Below are 12824 nucleotides of genomic sequence, written 5' to 3'. Positions count from 1 at the left end.
AATAAAATGAACTTTCAACATTAACTATTTGTCGTAAAGTGAAGATCTGATCCTGACAGCCTCTATTTGGCCTGAATCCAGCTTGTTCTTCACCCAGCTTTTCTTCCACAATTCTTCTCAATCGTTTCTCAAGTATACTTGCATAGATCTTGCCAGGAACACTTAGTAGGGAAATACCTCTGTAATTCTCACATTCAGTTTTATTTCCCTGTTTATATATGGGTACTATTAGAGCTCTACTCCAATCATCAGGAATTCGTCCCTTTGTCCAGGCCTTCTGAACTATGCAGTGCAGCCACTGTAAGACTTTTATACCACCATACGTCAGCTTTTCTGGTCGAATATCATCTATTCCTGCTACCTTTCGTCACTGCTTGTTTCATTTAGCAGTTTTTCAAAGTAATTACTCCATACTTCAAGGATTTCTTTTTCTCCCGTTTTCATATCACCTTTATCATCTCTAACTCCTTTTACAGCACTCTTTCCTCCATTCCTAAGCTTCTTCAACAACCTCCAGAATATTTTGTCACCTTCTTGATATTTATTTTCTATATTACTGAGGCATGATCTACCCTTCACAAAACCATGTTGTTTAGGGCCTCCCTCGATGAGTCTGTCGACTCCTTGGAGTTTCCCGGAACAATAATAATAATAATAATAATATTCTTGCCAAAGTCCGCCCATGACTTTTGTTTAGCTAGTTTTACACAATATTTAGCATTCTTGCATTTGTCTCTGTATTCTCTAAGAGCACAAGCTAACTTATTTGACAGGAACTTTTGATATGCTTTCTTCTTTTCCTTCACTGCCTCTTTAACTTCCTGTGTCCACCAGGGAGTTCTGATTTTTTTTATCCTTGCAGACAACCTCACCACATGCCTCTCTGGCAGAATCAATCAATGTTTTCTTCAGAGTTTGCCACTGAATCTCCAAGGTTTGATTCCTGTTCTCAAACTCTTTCATTTTTTCTTCAATAATCTTTGTGTATTTTAGTCTACAGTTCACATCTGAGAGCTGCTCAACTTTTATTCGCTTTAAAACTTTCTTACATGTTATTCTTTTCAGTATACGAAATTCAATTTTATTCTGCTCAAGACTAAATAGTGATCGCTTCCAATTTCAAATCCTCTGTAAACTCTGCTGTCCTGCATCAGGGAGAAAACATCACTATCAACAATAACATAGTCAATGAGACTTTTCTTATTCCTTGCCTCTTCTCTCCATGTGAATTTGTGCACATTTTTATGTTGGAACATGGTGTTAGTAATAACCAGTCCATGTCCTGAACAGAAATCCAACAGGTATTTGCCATTATTATTGGCTTTGCTCTTTTCTCCAAAATTTCCCAAAATATTTTTGTATGTCTCACAATCATTTCCTACTCTGCTATTTAGATCCCCAACAAGGACCAACTTTTCCTTTTTCATTGTGTCAGTTGCTTTTTCTAAAGCCTCAAAAAATTCCTCCCCTTCTACCTTAGTAGAACCGTCTGTGGACCATAGGCACAAATAAGTCTCATTGTCCAGTTCCCCATTCTCATATTTGCCCACATTACTCTACTTGAGACTGACTGCCATTCAAGAAGATCAGCCTCGTATTTTGTGTTGAATAATATGGCTACTCCTTCTTTTCCTTGATTGTCATTGCCTGAATATAACATTTTGTATTTATTGCTCAGAAAGATCTCACTAGTTTGGGCTTTTTTGTTTCAGTCAACCCTATTATGTCGATCTGGTACTTATCTACTTCCTCAGCTAGCTCCATTTCTTTGCCATTGAGGCTTCTTATGTTGACAGTACCAGTCTTTAACTCTGGTGATGTTGAGTTGGGGTTTGTTTTCAGATTTGTTCCAGTAGCTGACTTTTCGCTGTTCACCCTGGTTCCCTGGTGAAAACAACGGGGGCCTTGTTTAACCGGGCAACGCCCCAGCCGGCATGAAATTTTGTCATATCGTACCATCATTTTTTATTTTGGTTTAACCAATAAGAATACAATTTGGTCGGCTAAATCCCAAATTGCCAGCCCATCCTCATTCGTTCAGTATCCAAGTAGATACCCAACAGGGTGCACCACGAGAAGGTGAGGATTGGACATTAGGTCAGAAGCCCTGGTCGGTTTTCCGCATTCCTTTAAAGGCTATGTGGAGGTCTCCTCTCAGTTATACAGCTTTGACCCTTAAGCACCCCTAGTTTTGAGTTATATATATATATATATATATATATATATATAATGAGATTTATATAACTACACATCAAAAAAAAAAAAGTAATGAATAGCATGCTAGATTAAACTTGCCAAAAAAAATTATATTTAATCCTTTATTCAAGTGTGAGCAAACAAAATTTGCACATGAAGTAACTTCATGACTAGGCTACTTGTATATAGAGGCTGATGACTTCATATCAATTGCCTTAGTGTCCCACAAAGCAAAGCATACTTCCTTTCTGTTGTGCATAATAGACAAGATTAGTTACAAGATCGATACTGGGAGATATTTCATATGGTAGAACAGGGAGAAGGGACAAGAACAAGAGGCCATCGGTTACAGTGAGTCTTTTGGTTCCATGAAGTCCTGAATAATATATTTTTTTTTTTTTTCTGGTTTCCTGTCCATGCCAAGAAAAATAAAAATTACACTCTACATCCACTGTAATAAATACATTACTACCTACTTGCAAATCAAACTTACTTTCAATAATTCCTCTTTATGCATAATTTGGCAAAGTTGAATAACATAGCATAATATATAATACATAAACTGCCAAAAATTATGGAAGAATAAGGTGAAGAGAAAAACAAGAATTCATCCTTGACGTGAGTGAAGAGTGGGTTTTCTGCTTGGAGAATGGTAAGCAAGTGGAATGTACTACCAGTGGAGATGGTGAATGAATTTTAAGTCTGCTAACAAGTATTGTGGTAGTTACTGTGGATCTAATTGTAAGCATTAATGACATATGGCAGTAAACCATGGATATGCCACCTTATCTTCAGGTGGGTGTCTCTAGAATAAGAGAGACACTGATAAGGATACCACTTATCAGTGGTATCCTTAATAAGAGCAAAATAGATAATAAATATGTTATTTAAACTTCAGTTATGTCATTCAGTTTGTTCATTCAGTTATGGCCATGCTATCATTCAAAATTTTAATGTTTAAGCAATCCAGAACATCCATCTAAAAATAATGTATCAGCCTGATAAAGTTCATAATTTCATTTGTTTAAATTAGAATTTCATATCAATCATTAGAGCAAGTAATCAGGCTAGGTAATGGTCAAGGCCGACTAGTCATTCTTCCATAGTGCAGTTGGAAGGATGATAACACATATCCTTTAGGTGCAAAAGGCCTCAGACTGATTCATATCACTGACATGAGGAATACTTCTGTCTCAAATGAAAGTGCCTTTTCAACGGAAGGTGAATTACCTGGACTCATACACAGAGTGGCAAGGTTTTCCTTTTAAGAATATATAGAAGAATTCAGTTAAGACCACTGGAATGTGCAAAAGGCCAGTAAGCATGTAGGCTACTGTTGCTTTATGAATAGTCCAAAAGATAGGTACCCAAATCCAGAGGGATGTCAAACATAAGATCCTGTATTAAGTTGAGAGGATATCAAGAACCTGAAATTAGGAGCTGTAAAATATTAATATCTTAAATAGGAAGATGAATAGGTAAGTGAAGCAATACTTTTTTTTTTTTTCATTCTTTACCTTCTTAGTTCTTTTTTTTTTTTTTTTTTAACACAGAGGACGCTCTGGTAAATTGGATCTTTAGTTTAAATAAATCAGTTTCAAGTTAGTTTCCTGTGCATTATTGTTTACACCTTTCTAGTATAAACAATATACTATATCTTTTACCAACAGCTTCTTCCATAAGCATAAACAACTTTGATGAACCAAATGAGAAAATGAGTAAGATTTTATTATATGACCACATTTGTACATGTGTGCAAAATAAACAACCACCTTAACTAATGGTATTGAAATTAATGCTTGAAAAAATAACATTCATTCACTGGAAAAGAGAACCCTTGTCATTAACATTAGATTACCCCTTAATGAGAAGGAGCAAAGTGCATTAACTGATGCACTGACAGCATGTTTATTGTCAATGATGTAGGTGTAAGTTACATTGAAAACACAATAGGTAAACTCAGTTAATATTTATGAGGACTTTTTAAGATGTCCAAAAGGAAAATCAATATTGAATTAAGCTACATTTATACAAGTCTGATAACTACACGAATTTGACATTGTTACATGCTAGATAATATGGAAATAAGCTACAATTAATTGTAAAATTCTCTGAAATTGTAAAAATTCTGCAAATGAACAGAGTAAAAATCAGCCACCTTAATTAATAGGAAACCAGGAAATATCTAAAAAAAAAATTTTTTTTCTACCATCTAAAAGACAGAATAACCAAATAACCCACTTTTGTGAAAATACAAAATTATACAGCTGTGGTTTAATTTTTTAATTTGATAATTTCATATGGAATGACCAATCTCCAGTTCTTCAAAAACATATCACGAGATTCTGTTTTATTTCTTGCTCACTTTCCCACATACAGCACTGATATACTATAGGATTTGCAACCTTTCACATGTGGGACTGATATAAAAAAAATAATAAATATACATAACTTTAATTGCCATAACTTCTCATACTATATTCAAAATTATGAGATGAGAGATCTAGGGGCCACATTGTGCAAATTGCGGCAATGATACAGAGGACCTTGACGTGCAGAAATAGAGAGGTTATGATGCCATTGTATAAGTCCTTGAAGAGGCCTCATATGGAGTATTGTGCACAGATTTGGTCACTGAGTTTTCATGGTGATGAGGATATGCTGAAAAGGGTCCAGAGAAGATTCACAAAGGTGGTCAGTAGTGGTCTTTAGAATGTGGGATACAAGGACAGATTGCGAGAAAATGTAAGTTGCAAAACCTGTGAATAGGAGGAAGAGGGGGGGGATATGACATACGACTGAGACATATAAGGTAGTCAGGGTTTGTTATCAGGTTGACATGGAAGAGATTTTTCATGGAATGGGAGAGGGAGTAGAACAAGAGGCCATTGCTGTAAACTGTATAAGAAGGGTGTGAACAGAGGTGTGGGGAGAAGGTTCTTTGCATGGAGAGTGGTTGGTGAGTGGAATGCATTGCCTGAATGTGGACACATTCAATCAGTTTAAGGCATGGTTGGATGAGCTTTGTGTGCAATAGTGTGTACTTCCCACAATGACTCTCTCTCTGACTCCATGGAGGTCAGATGTTAATTATAATAATTATTATAATAGTTAATGATTATTATTATTAATTCACCTTTCATCTCAGAAACATTAGACATCTAGAGTGGAAAAACGTACGCGAACTTCATGAGTTACCCAATTTATCAAGCTGATAATGCAACAAAATCGTCTCCTATAGATTATTACCTTGTTCTGCTAGAGAGGCTTGGGAGTTTCTGTGATCCCAAGGTTGAGGCTGCACAGTCTTTAATCTAAGAGTTCACCTTATGCAGAAAGGTCAAGGGATAGGTTCCATACTAAGTGCAATCCAAGAAGATTTCAAAGTTTGACCAAGCAGAAGAATATATTCTATATGTTAGTGGTGCAACTGGGGTGCTTAAGGGTCAAAGCTGTATAACTGAGAGGAGACCTCCACATAGCCTTTAAAGGAATGCGGAGAACCGACCAGGGCTTCTAACCTAATGTCCAATCCTCACCTTCTCGTGGTGCACCCTGTTGGGTATCTACTTTGATACTGAATGAACAAGGATGGGCTGGAAATTTGGGATTTAGCCGACCAAATTGTATTCTTATTGGTTAAACCAAAATAAAATATCATGGTACAACATGACAAAATTTCATGCCGGCTGGGGTGTCGCCTGTTTAAACAAGGCCCCCATTGTTTTCGCCAGGGAACCAGGGCGAACAGCGAAAAGTCAGCTACTGGAACAAACCTGAAAACAAACCCCAACTCAACATCACCAGAGTTAAAGATCGGTACTATCAACATAAGAAGCCTGAATGGCAAAGAAATGGAGCTAGTTGAGGAATTAGATAAGTACCAGATCGACATAATAGGGGTGACTGAAACAAAAGAGACCAAAACTGGTGAGATCTTTCTGAGCAATAAATACAAAATGTTATATTCAGGCAATGACAATCAAGGAAAAGAAGGAGTAGCCATAGTCTTCAACACAAAATACGAGGCTAATCTTCTTGAATGGCAGTCAGTCTCAAGTAGAGTAATGTGGGCAAATATGAGAATGGGGAACTGGACAATGAGACTTATTTGTGCCTATGGTCCCACAGAAGGTTCTACTAAGGTAGACGTGGAGGAATTTTTTGAGGCTTTAGAAAAAGCAACTGACACAATGAAAAAGGAAAAGTTGGTCCTTGTGGGATCTAAATAGCAGAGTAGGAAATGATTGTGAGACATACAAAAATATTTTGGGAAAATTTGGAGAAAAGAGCAAAGCTAATAATAATGGCAAATATCTGTTGGATTTCTGCTCAGGACATGGACTGGTTACTACTAACACCATGTTCCAACATAAAAATGTGCATAAATTCACATGGAGAGAAGAGGCAAGGAATAAGAAAAGTCTCATTGACTATGTTATTGTTGATAGTGATGTTTTCTCCCTGGTGCAGGACACTAGAGTGTACAGAGGATTTGAAATTGGAAGTGAACACTATTTAGTCTTGAGCAGGATAAAATTGAATTTCATATTGAAAAGAATAACATGCAAGAAAGTTTTAAAGCGAATAAAAGTTGAGCAGCTCTCAGGTGTGAACTGTTGACTAAAATACAGAAAGATTATTGAAAAGAAAATGAGAGTTTGAGAACAGGAATCAAACCTTGGAGATTCAGTGACAAACTCTGAAGAAAACATTGATTGATTCTGCCAGAGAGGCATGTGGTGAGGTTGTGTGCAAGGATAAAAAAATCAGAACTTCCTTTTGGATACAGGAAGTTAAAGAGGCAGTGAAGGAAAAGAAGAAAGCATATCAAAAGTTCCTGGCAAATAAGTCAGCTTGTGCTCTTAGAGAATACAGAAACAAATGTAAGAAAGCTAAACAGTGTGTAATACTAGCTAAACAAAAGTCATGGCAGGACTTTGGCAAGAATATAGAAAATAAATATCAAGAAAATGGCAAAATATTCTGGAGGTTGTTGAAGAAGCTTAGGAATGGAGAAAAGAGTGCTGTGAAAGGAGTTAGAGATGATAAAGGTGACATGAAAACAGGAGAAAAAGATATCCTTGAAGCATGGAGTAATTACTTTGAAAAACTGCTAAATGAAACAAGCAGTGATGACAGCACAGTGATAAAAAACACTGACCAGGCATGCAGTCAGGAATACATATCCATATTTGAAGTAGAAAAAGCCATCAAAGGCTTGAAATGTGGAAAGGCAGCAGGAGTAGGTGATAATCGACCAGAAATGCTGAAGTATGGTGGTATAAAAGTCTTACAGTGGCTGCACTGCATAGTTCAGAAAGCCTGAATAGAGGGACGAATTCCCGATGATTGGAGTAGAGCTCTCATAGTACCCATATATAAAAAGGGAAATAAAACTGAATGTGAGAATTACAGAGGTATTTCCCTACTGAGTGTTCCTGGCAAGATCTATGCAAGTATACTTGAGAAACGGTTGAGAAGAATTGTGGAAGAAAAGCTTGGTGAAGAACAAGCTGGATTCAGGCCAAATAGAGGCTGTCAGGATCAGATCTTCACTTTATGACAAATAGTCGAGAAAGCATGGGAATATAACAAAGATCTTGAAAGTTTATTTTTCACTTGGTTAGACTATAATAAATTTAGTTTAATCCTTTATCCAAGTGTGAGCAAATAAAGTTTGCGCCTGAAAGTATCTTCAGGACTGGGTTAAGGTGGTACAACACCAGGGCAACTCGTTGCAAAGGTGGAGCAAGATACCAACACTCCTATCTCAGTATCTCCTATAATGCAAAACACATCTCCTTGCGGATATGCAAGGCGATGTGTTTTGCATTTTGCATATATGGCCCCCACTGAAGAGACCTCAATAAAGGTCGAAACTAGTCTGGGTAGTGGCCCTTCCCTTAATGCATAACATTAGACATATCCGCAAGGAGATGTGTTTTGCATTATAGGAGATGCTGAGATAGGAGTGTTGGTATCTTGCTCCACCTTTGCAACGAGTTGCCCTGGTGTAGTACCACCTTAACCCAGTCCTGAAGATACTTTCAGGTGCAAACTTTGTTTGCTCACACTTGAATAAAGGATTAAACTAAATTTATTATAACAAAGATCTGTATTTAAGTTTTGTCGATTTGGAAAAGGCATATGACAAGGTGCCAAGAGAGAAAAGCTATTCAGTAAGCTTCAGTTATATGGTGTCATTGGGGTATTATATCAAGCAATACTTAGTCTTTATTTGAGTTGTAAGTCAGCAGTTAGAAATGAAGGAAGTACAGGAAGATGGTTTAATGTTAAATCTGGTGTGAGACAAGGATGTACATTATCCCCTCTGTTATTCATTATCTATATGGATCACATTATGAGGGAAAGTGGTATTAAACCTGATATCAAAATCGGAGATGTTAATGTCAGCTCTTTGCTTTATGCGGATGATGTTATACTTCTAAATAAATCTGCTACAAGTCTGCAAGATTCTCTGACTAAATTGAATAGCTGTTGTAATAGATATGGTATGAAGGTCAGCAATAAAAAGACAAAGAAAATAGGTAGAATCATTGAAAATGTCAACTGTGTTGTGAATGGAGAACCTGTGGAACAAGTGAAACATTTCAGCTACTTAGGCACGATTTTTACTGAAGATGGTAAATTAAATATAGAAATAGACAACAGAATCAGCAAAGCTGGTATGGTGGGAAGTCAATTGAATAAATTCATATGGAATAAGAGAGAAATTAGTCGGAACACTAAATTAGCTGTATACAAGACAGTGTTCAAACCAGTTTTAACTTATGGATCTGAGAGCTGGGTCAGAAGTAAAACACTTGACCAAAGACTAGAGACCGCAGATATGAAAGTCCTTAGAAAGATTAGAGGCATGAACAGATGGCATCAATGGCAATATCATATTAAAAATGAGGATATTAGGAAAGAACTTGACATTGTCAGCATCCAGGAATGCGTTAGCAGAGCTAATCTCTGGTGGTATGGTCACTTAAATAGAATTGGAGAAGAAAGATTAGCAAAACAAGTGTTCTCTACCAGGTTGGCAGGAAAACGACCCAGAGGAAGACCAAGATATAGGTGGATTGATACGGTACAAAGTGCCTTAGACGATAGAAATATAAGATCTGATAATGTTGGAGTCTTGACAAGTAGCAGACTGATTTGGAGGAAAATTGTAGATAGGAAGTTAGTAATGATGTAAATTTTTCATGTAGTACTATGATATCCTGTACACTCCTTGAGGGTACATGGCAGAAATGTGTATAAAGCCCTGATGTTTTTGAGGAAAAAAGCAGAACAATCCTGACCTAGAAGAACCTTGACCCCAAGATCATATAGCTCAAGCTGCAAGTTGGAAAAAAAAAAAAACCTCTACAGAAGATGAATATATTTTATTATCATGATTATTATTATTGACATCTGACCTCCATGATATCAGTGACTCATCATGGGAGGTACACACTATCACACACAAAGCTCATCCGATCGTGTCTTAAACTGATTCAGTGTGTCTACATTCTTTTTTTTATTATTTTATTTTGCATGCAAAGCACAAAAACAATACCGACATGTTCATTAATGCCTGTAATAATTTTTTCAATCATTAATAAACAAAAGTAATAACAAGTGTGGCCTCTATGGCTCAGTCAGTATTGATGATCCTTTAGTCAGAAAGAACTGAGTTTGAATCTTATTTAAGACACTCACTGCCCTCCACATTACTATGTCTTTAGCAGCATCTACTTCAAAACACCATTCTGATTTCATGAAAACCATCATACTCTTTAATCTCAATTCCTGTCAGGCAATTGTCCTCATCCAAGTCACTTATTCTGACTATTTTTTTGGGTGAATGAACTCGATCAATACAATAGTTTCTGTTTCATACTCAATACAACAGATACTTCTGGCATTCATAAAAAAACATATCTCATTTCAATTCTATATCAAGTCCCACTGACATCCCCTCTTGAATGTTGAATCCTCGTACCTACCTCTCCCAAGCCATTTTTCTCTATCGCCATCTATCTCTATTGTGCAATCCTCTCCAGACACAAATACTGCACCTATATCCCAGGCCATCTCACTCCTGCCTATTCACACATTCACTTTTGCATCCAGTATTCCAACATACAGTGTCACCCTTCCACCCTGTTCTCCTGATTTATCTTGCATTTCTGCTCTCTCTCTCACACACACACACATGCACGCATACATATCTATCTTTACTTGTACTACTAATTTCTTCATTCACAAGCTCTCTTTCAATTCCTATTCTGTTTTCCTGATCTTTTCCACATCACCTCTTACTTCCTCTAATCTTCTATTCACTGTAGCCATTACTCCCTCCCAGCAACAGCATCTTCAGCTGACTCACACCAAACCTATTTAAATGTAGTCCTTATACAATTCCAGTCATCCCTCAAATTCATCTTACATGTTCAAAAAAATGCCTTCCATTCTCCTCATACAGCTTTATTAGCATACCATTCATGATCTTCGCTTGCCATTTGAACTCATCACTATAATACCTGAGCAACACACTGACTTCCTTTTATTCTCCTCACCAATCACCTGATATCCATTCTTACATTCTCTTTGTTCCCAACTAATCATTCATTACCATTACTTGTTTTTTTACTTTTATTTACTTACTCTTCATATCCAATGCTTTAATCTATGCTCATTCTACCTCCAGGAAAACAAACCTTTTGCATCTTTTCATTCACACCTCTGATAACATGATCTCCACATAGAGCAGCTCTTGAATCATTCATTACATCTTCTGCACTGCCATCTTTCCTCACTCTTCTATTCATATCTACAAATGTCCTCATTTCACTCCCCATATGCTTTGTCTCTTGCCTCATCTTCACTGACTCCACTTTGCAAACCATGTCTGCTATCTTGCCATCAGTCTCTCTATCATATATATACATATACACACACACATACACAATCTTACTGTTAGAAACCAAACATCTGATCAAAAAATGAAGACCAGATGTGAGAATTCTGAGAAAAGTGAACAGATGGTATCAATGACAAAATTGTATTAAAAACTTAAATATTAGAAAGGAACGTGATATCATTAGCATTCAATAATGTGTGAACAGACACAATCTAAATATACCAGGATGATAGCAGTAAAAAACTCAGAAAAAGACTCGAGATCTAAATGGATTAATGCAGTTAGTAATGTCTTAGAAGACCAAAAATATAAGATGCTAATAATTCTTGAAACCTGTTAAATAACACATTCATCTGGATCAAAATTATCGATACTGGACTGGAATTTGGGATGGATATCTGCAGCTGTTTTGCAAATGCAAAGCTGGGAAGAAATTTTAGAATTTATGTAATGAATCCTCATGATGATCTGAATGGACTATAAAGTTGTGTATACAAATGAGTAGTGATATATACCAATTTAATGTGACTATGTAGCAGAAAGTTTTAATTTTAGGATCTGGTAATGGATGTGTATTGGTTAACATACCCTCTCTATAACCAACTAGTTGAAAGTTTTCAATCCCACCATGGGCATGAATGTTTGTGATTGTCTTCAGATGGTGGATGAATTTCATCACCTGTGTTTGCTCGTAGGTGGCAGATGAATATCATTGCCCAGTGTGAGACCACTGTCTTGTTTATTGGAGGCCTGAAGTGGCCTGAAAAAGATTCATGTTAAGTCTCTAAAGCAAAATTTCTGGCCTCATGTAAAAAATAAATAAAATGAAAAATAATTGATAAAGATACCAAGCTATTTTAAACCTGGTTTTACTCCATTTCCCAAGTAAGCAAACAGACAAACAAGTCAAGTTTGTGCCTACAAGTGTTGCAAGTCTAGCTGACCCTGCATGTAGTGCAAGACCAAGGCAACTCATGGTAAAAGTAGAATAAGCTCTGATCACTAATCTTAATATTTATCCTTAATGCAAAGCATATCTCCTGGAGGAGATGTATGATGCTTCGTATTAAAGGCAAGGGGCCACTACCCAGACCGGTTTCGACCTTTATTGAGGTCTCATCAGTGGGAGCCAGGCTAGAAATACCAAGATTTTAGTAATACAGAGCTTATAAGTATTTTACAAGAACAAGTTACCATAAGGTGTTTTAACCTTATTAAATATTAAATAAAAATCTCAGGAGGAGACCCAAGGTAAAATACTTTCTACATTTATATCTCATCCTGAGATTTTTATTTAATATTTAATAAGGTTAAAACACCTTATGGTAACTTGTTCTGGTAAAATACTTATAAGCTCTGTATTACTAAAATTTGGTATTTCTAGCCTGGCTCCTACTGATGAGACCTTAATAAAGGTCGAAACCGGTCTGGGTAGTGGCCCCCCCTTGCCTTTAATACAAAGCATCATACATCTCCTCCAGGAGATGTGCTTTGCATTAAGGGTAAATATTAAGATTAGTGATCAGAGCTTATTCTACTTTTACCATGAGTTGCCTTGGTCTTGCACTACGTGCAGGGTCAGCTAGACTTGCAACACTTGCAGGTGCAAACTTGACTTGTCTGTTTGCTTACTTGGGAAATGGAGTAAAACCAGGTTTAAAACAGCTTGGTATCTTTAGCATTTATTATACCCAAGGTAAAATACTTT

The sequence above is a fragment of the Typopeltis vanoorti genome, chromosome 18 (genome assembly GCF_054136105.1).
Source record: "Typopeltis vanoorti isolate ZY-2024b chromosome 18, IOZ_Tvanoo_1.0, whole genome shotgun sequence".
Classification (NCBI taxonomy): domain Eukaryota; kingdom Metazoa; phylum Arthropoda; class Arachnida; order Uropygi; family Thelyphonidae; genus Typopeltis; species Typopeltis vanoorti.
The sequence above is the reverse complement of the archived record's forward strand: the minus strand, read 5'-3'. Positions refer to the sequence as shown.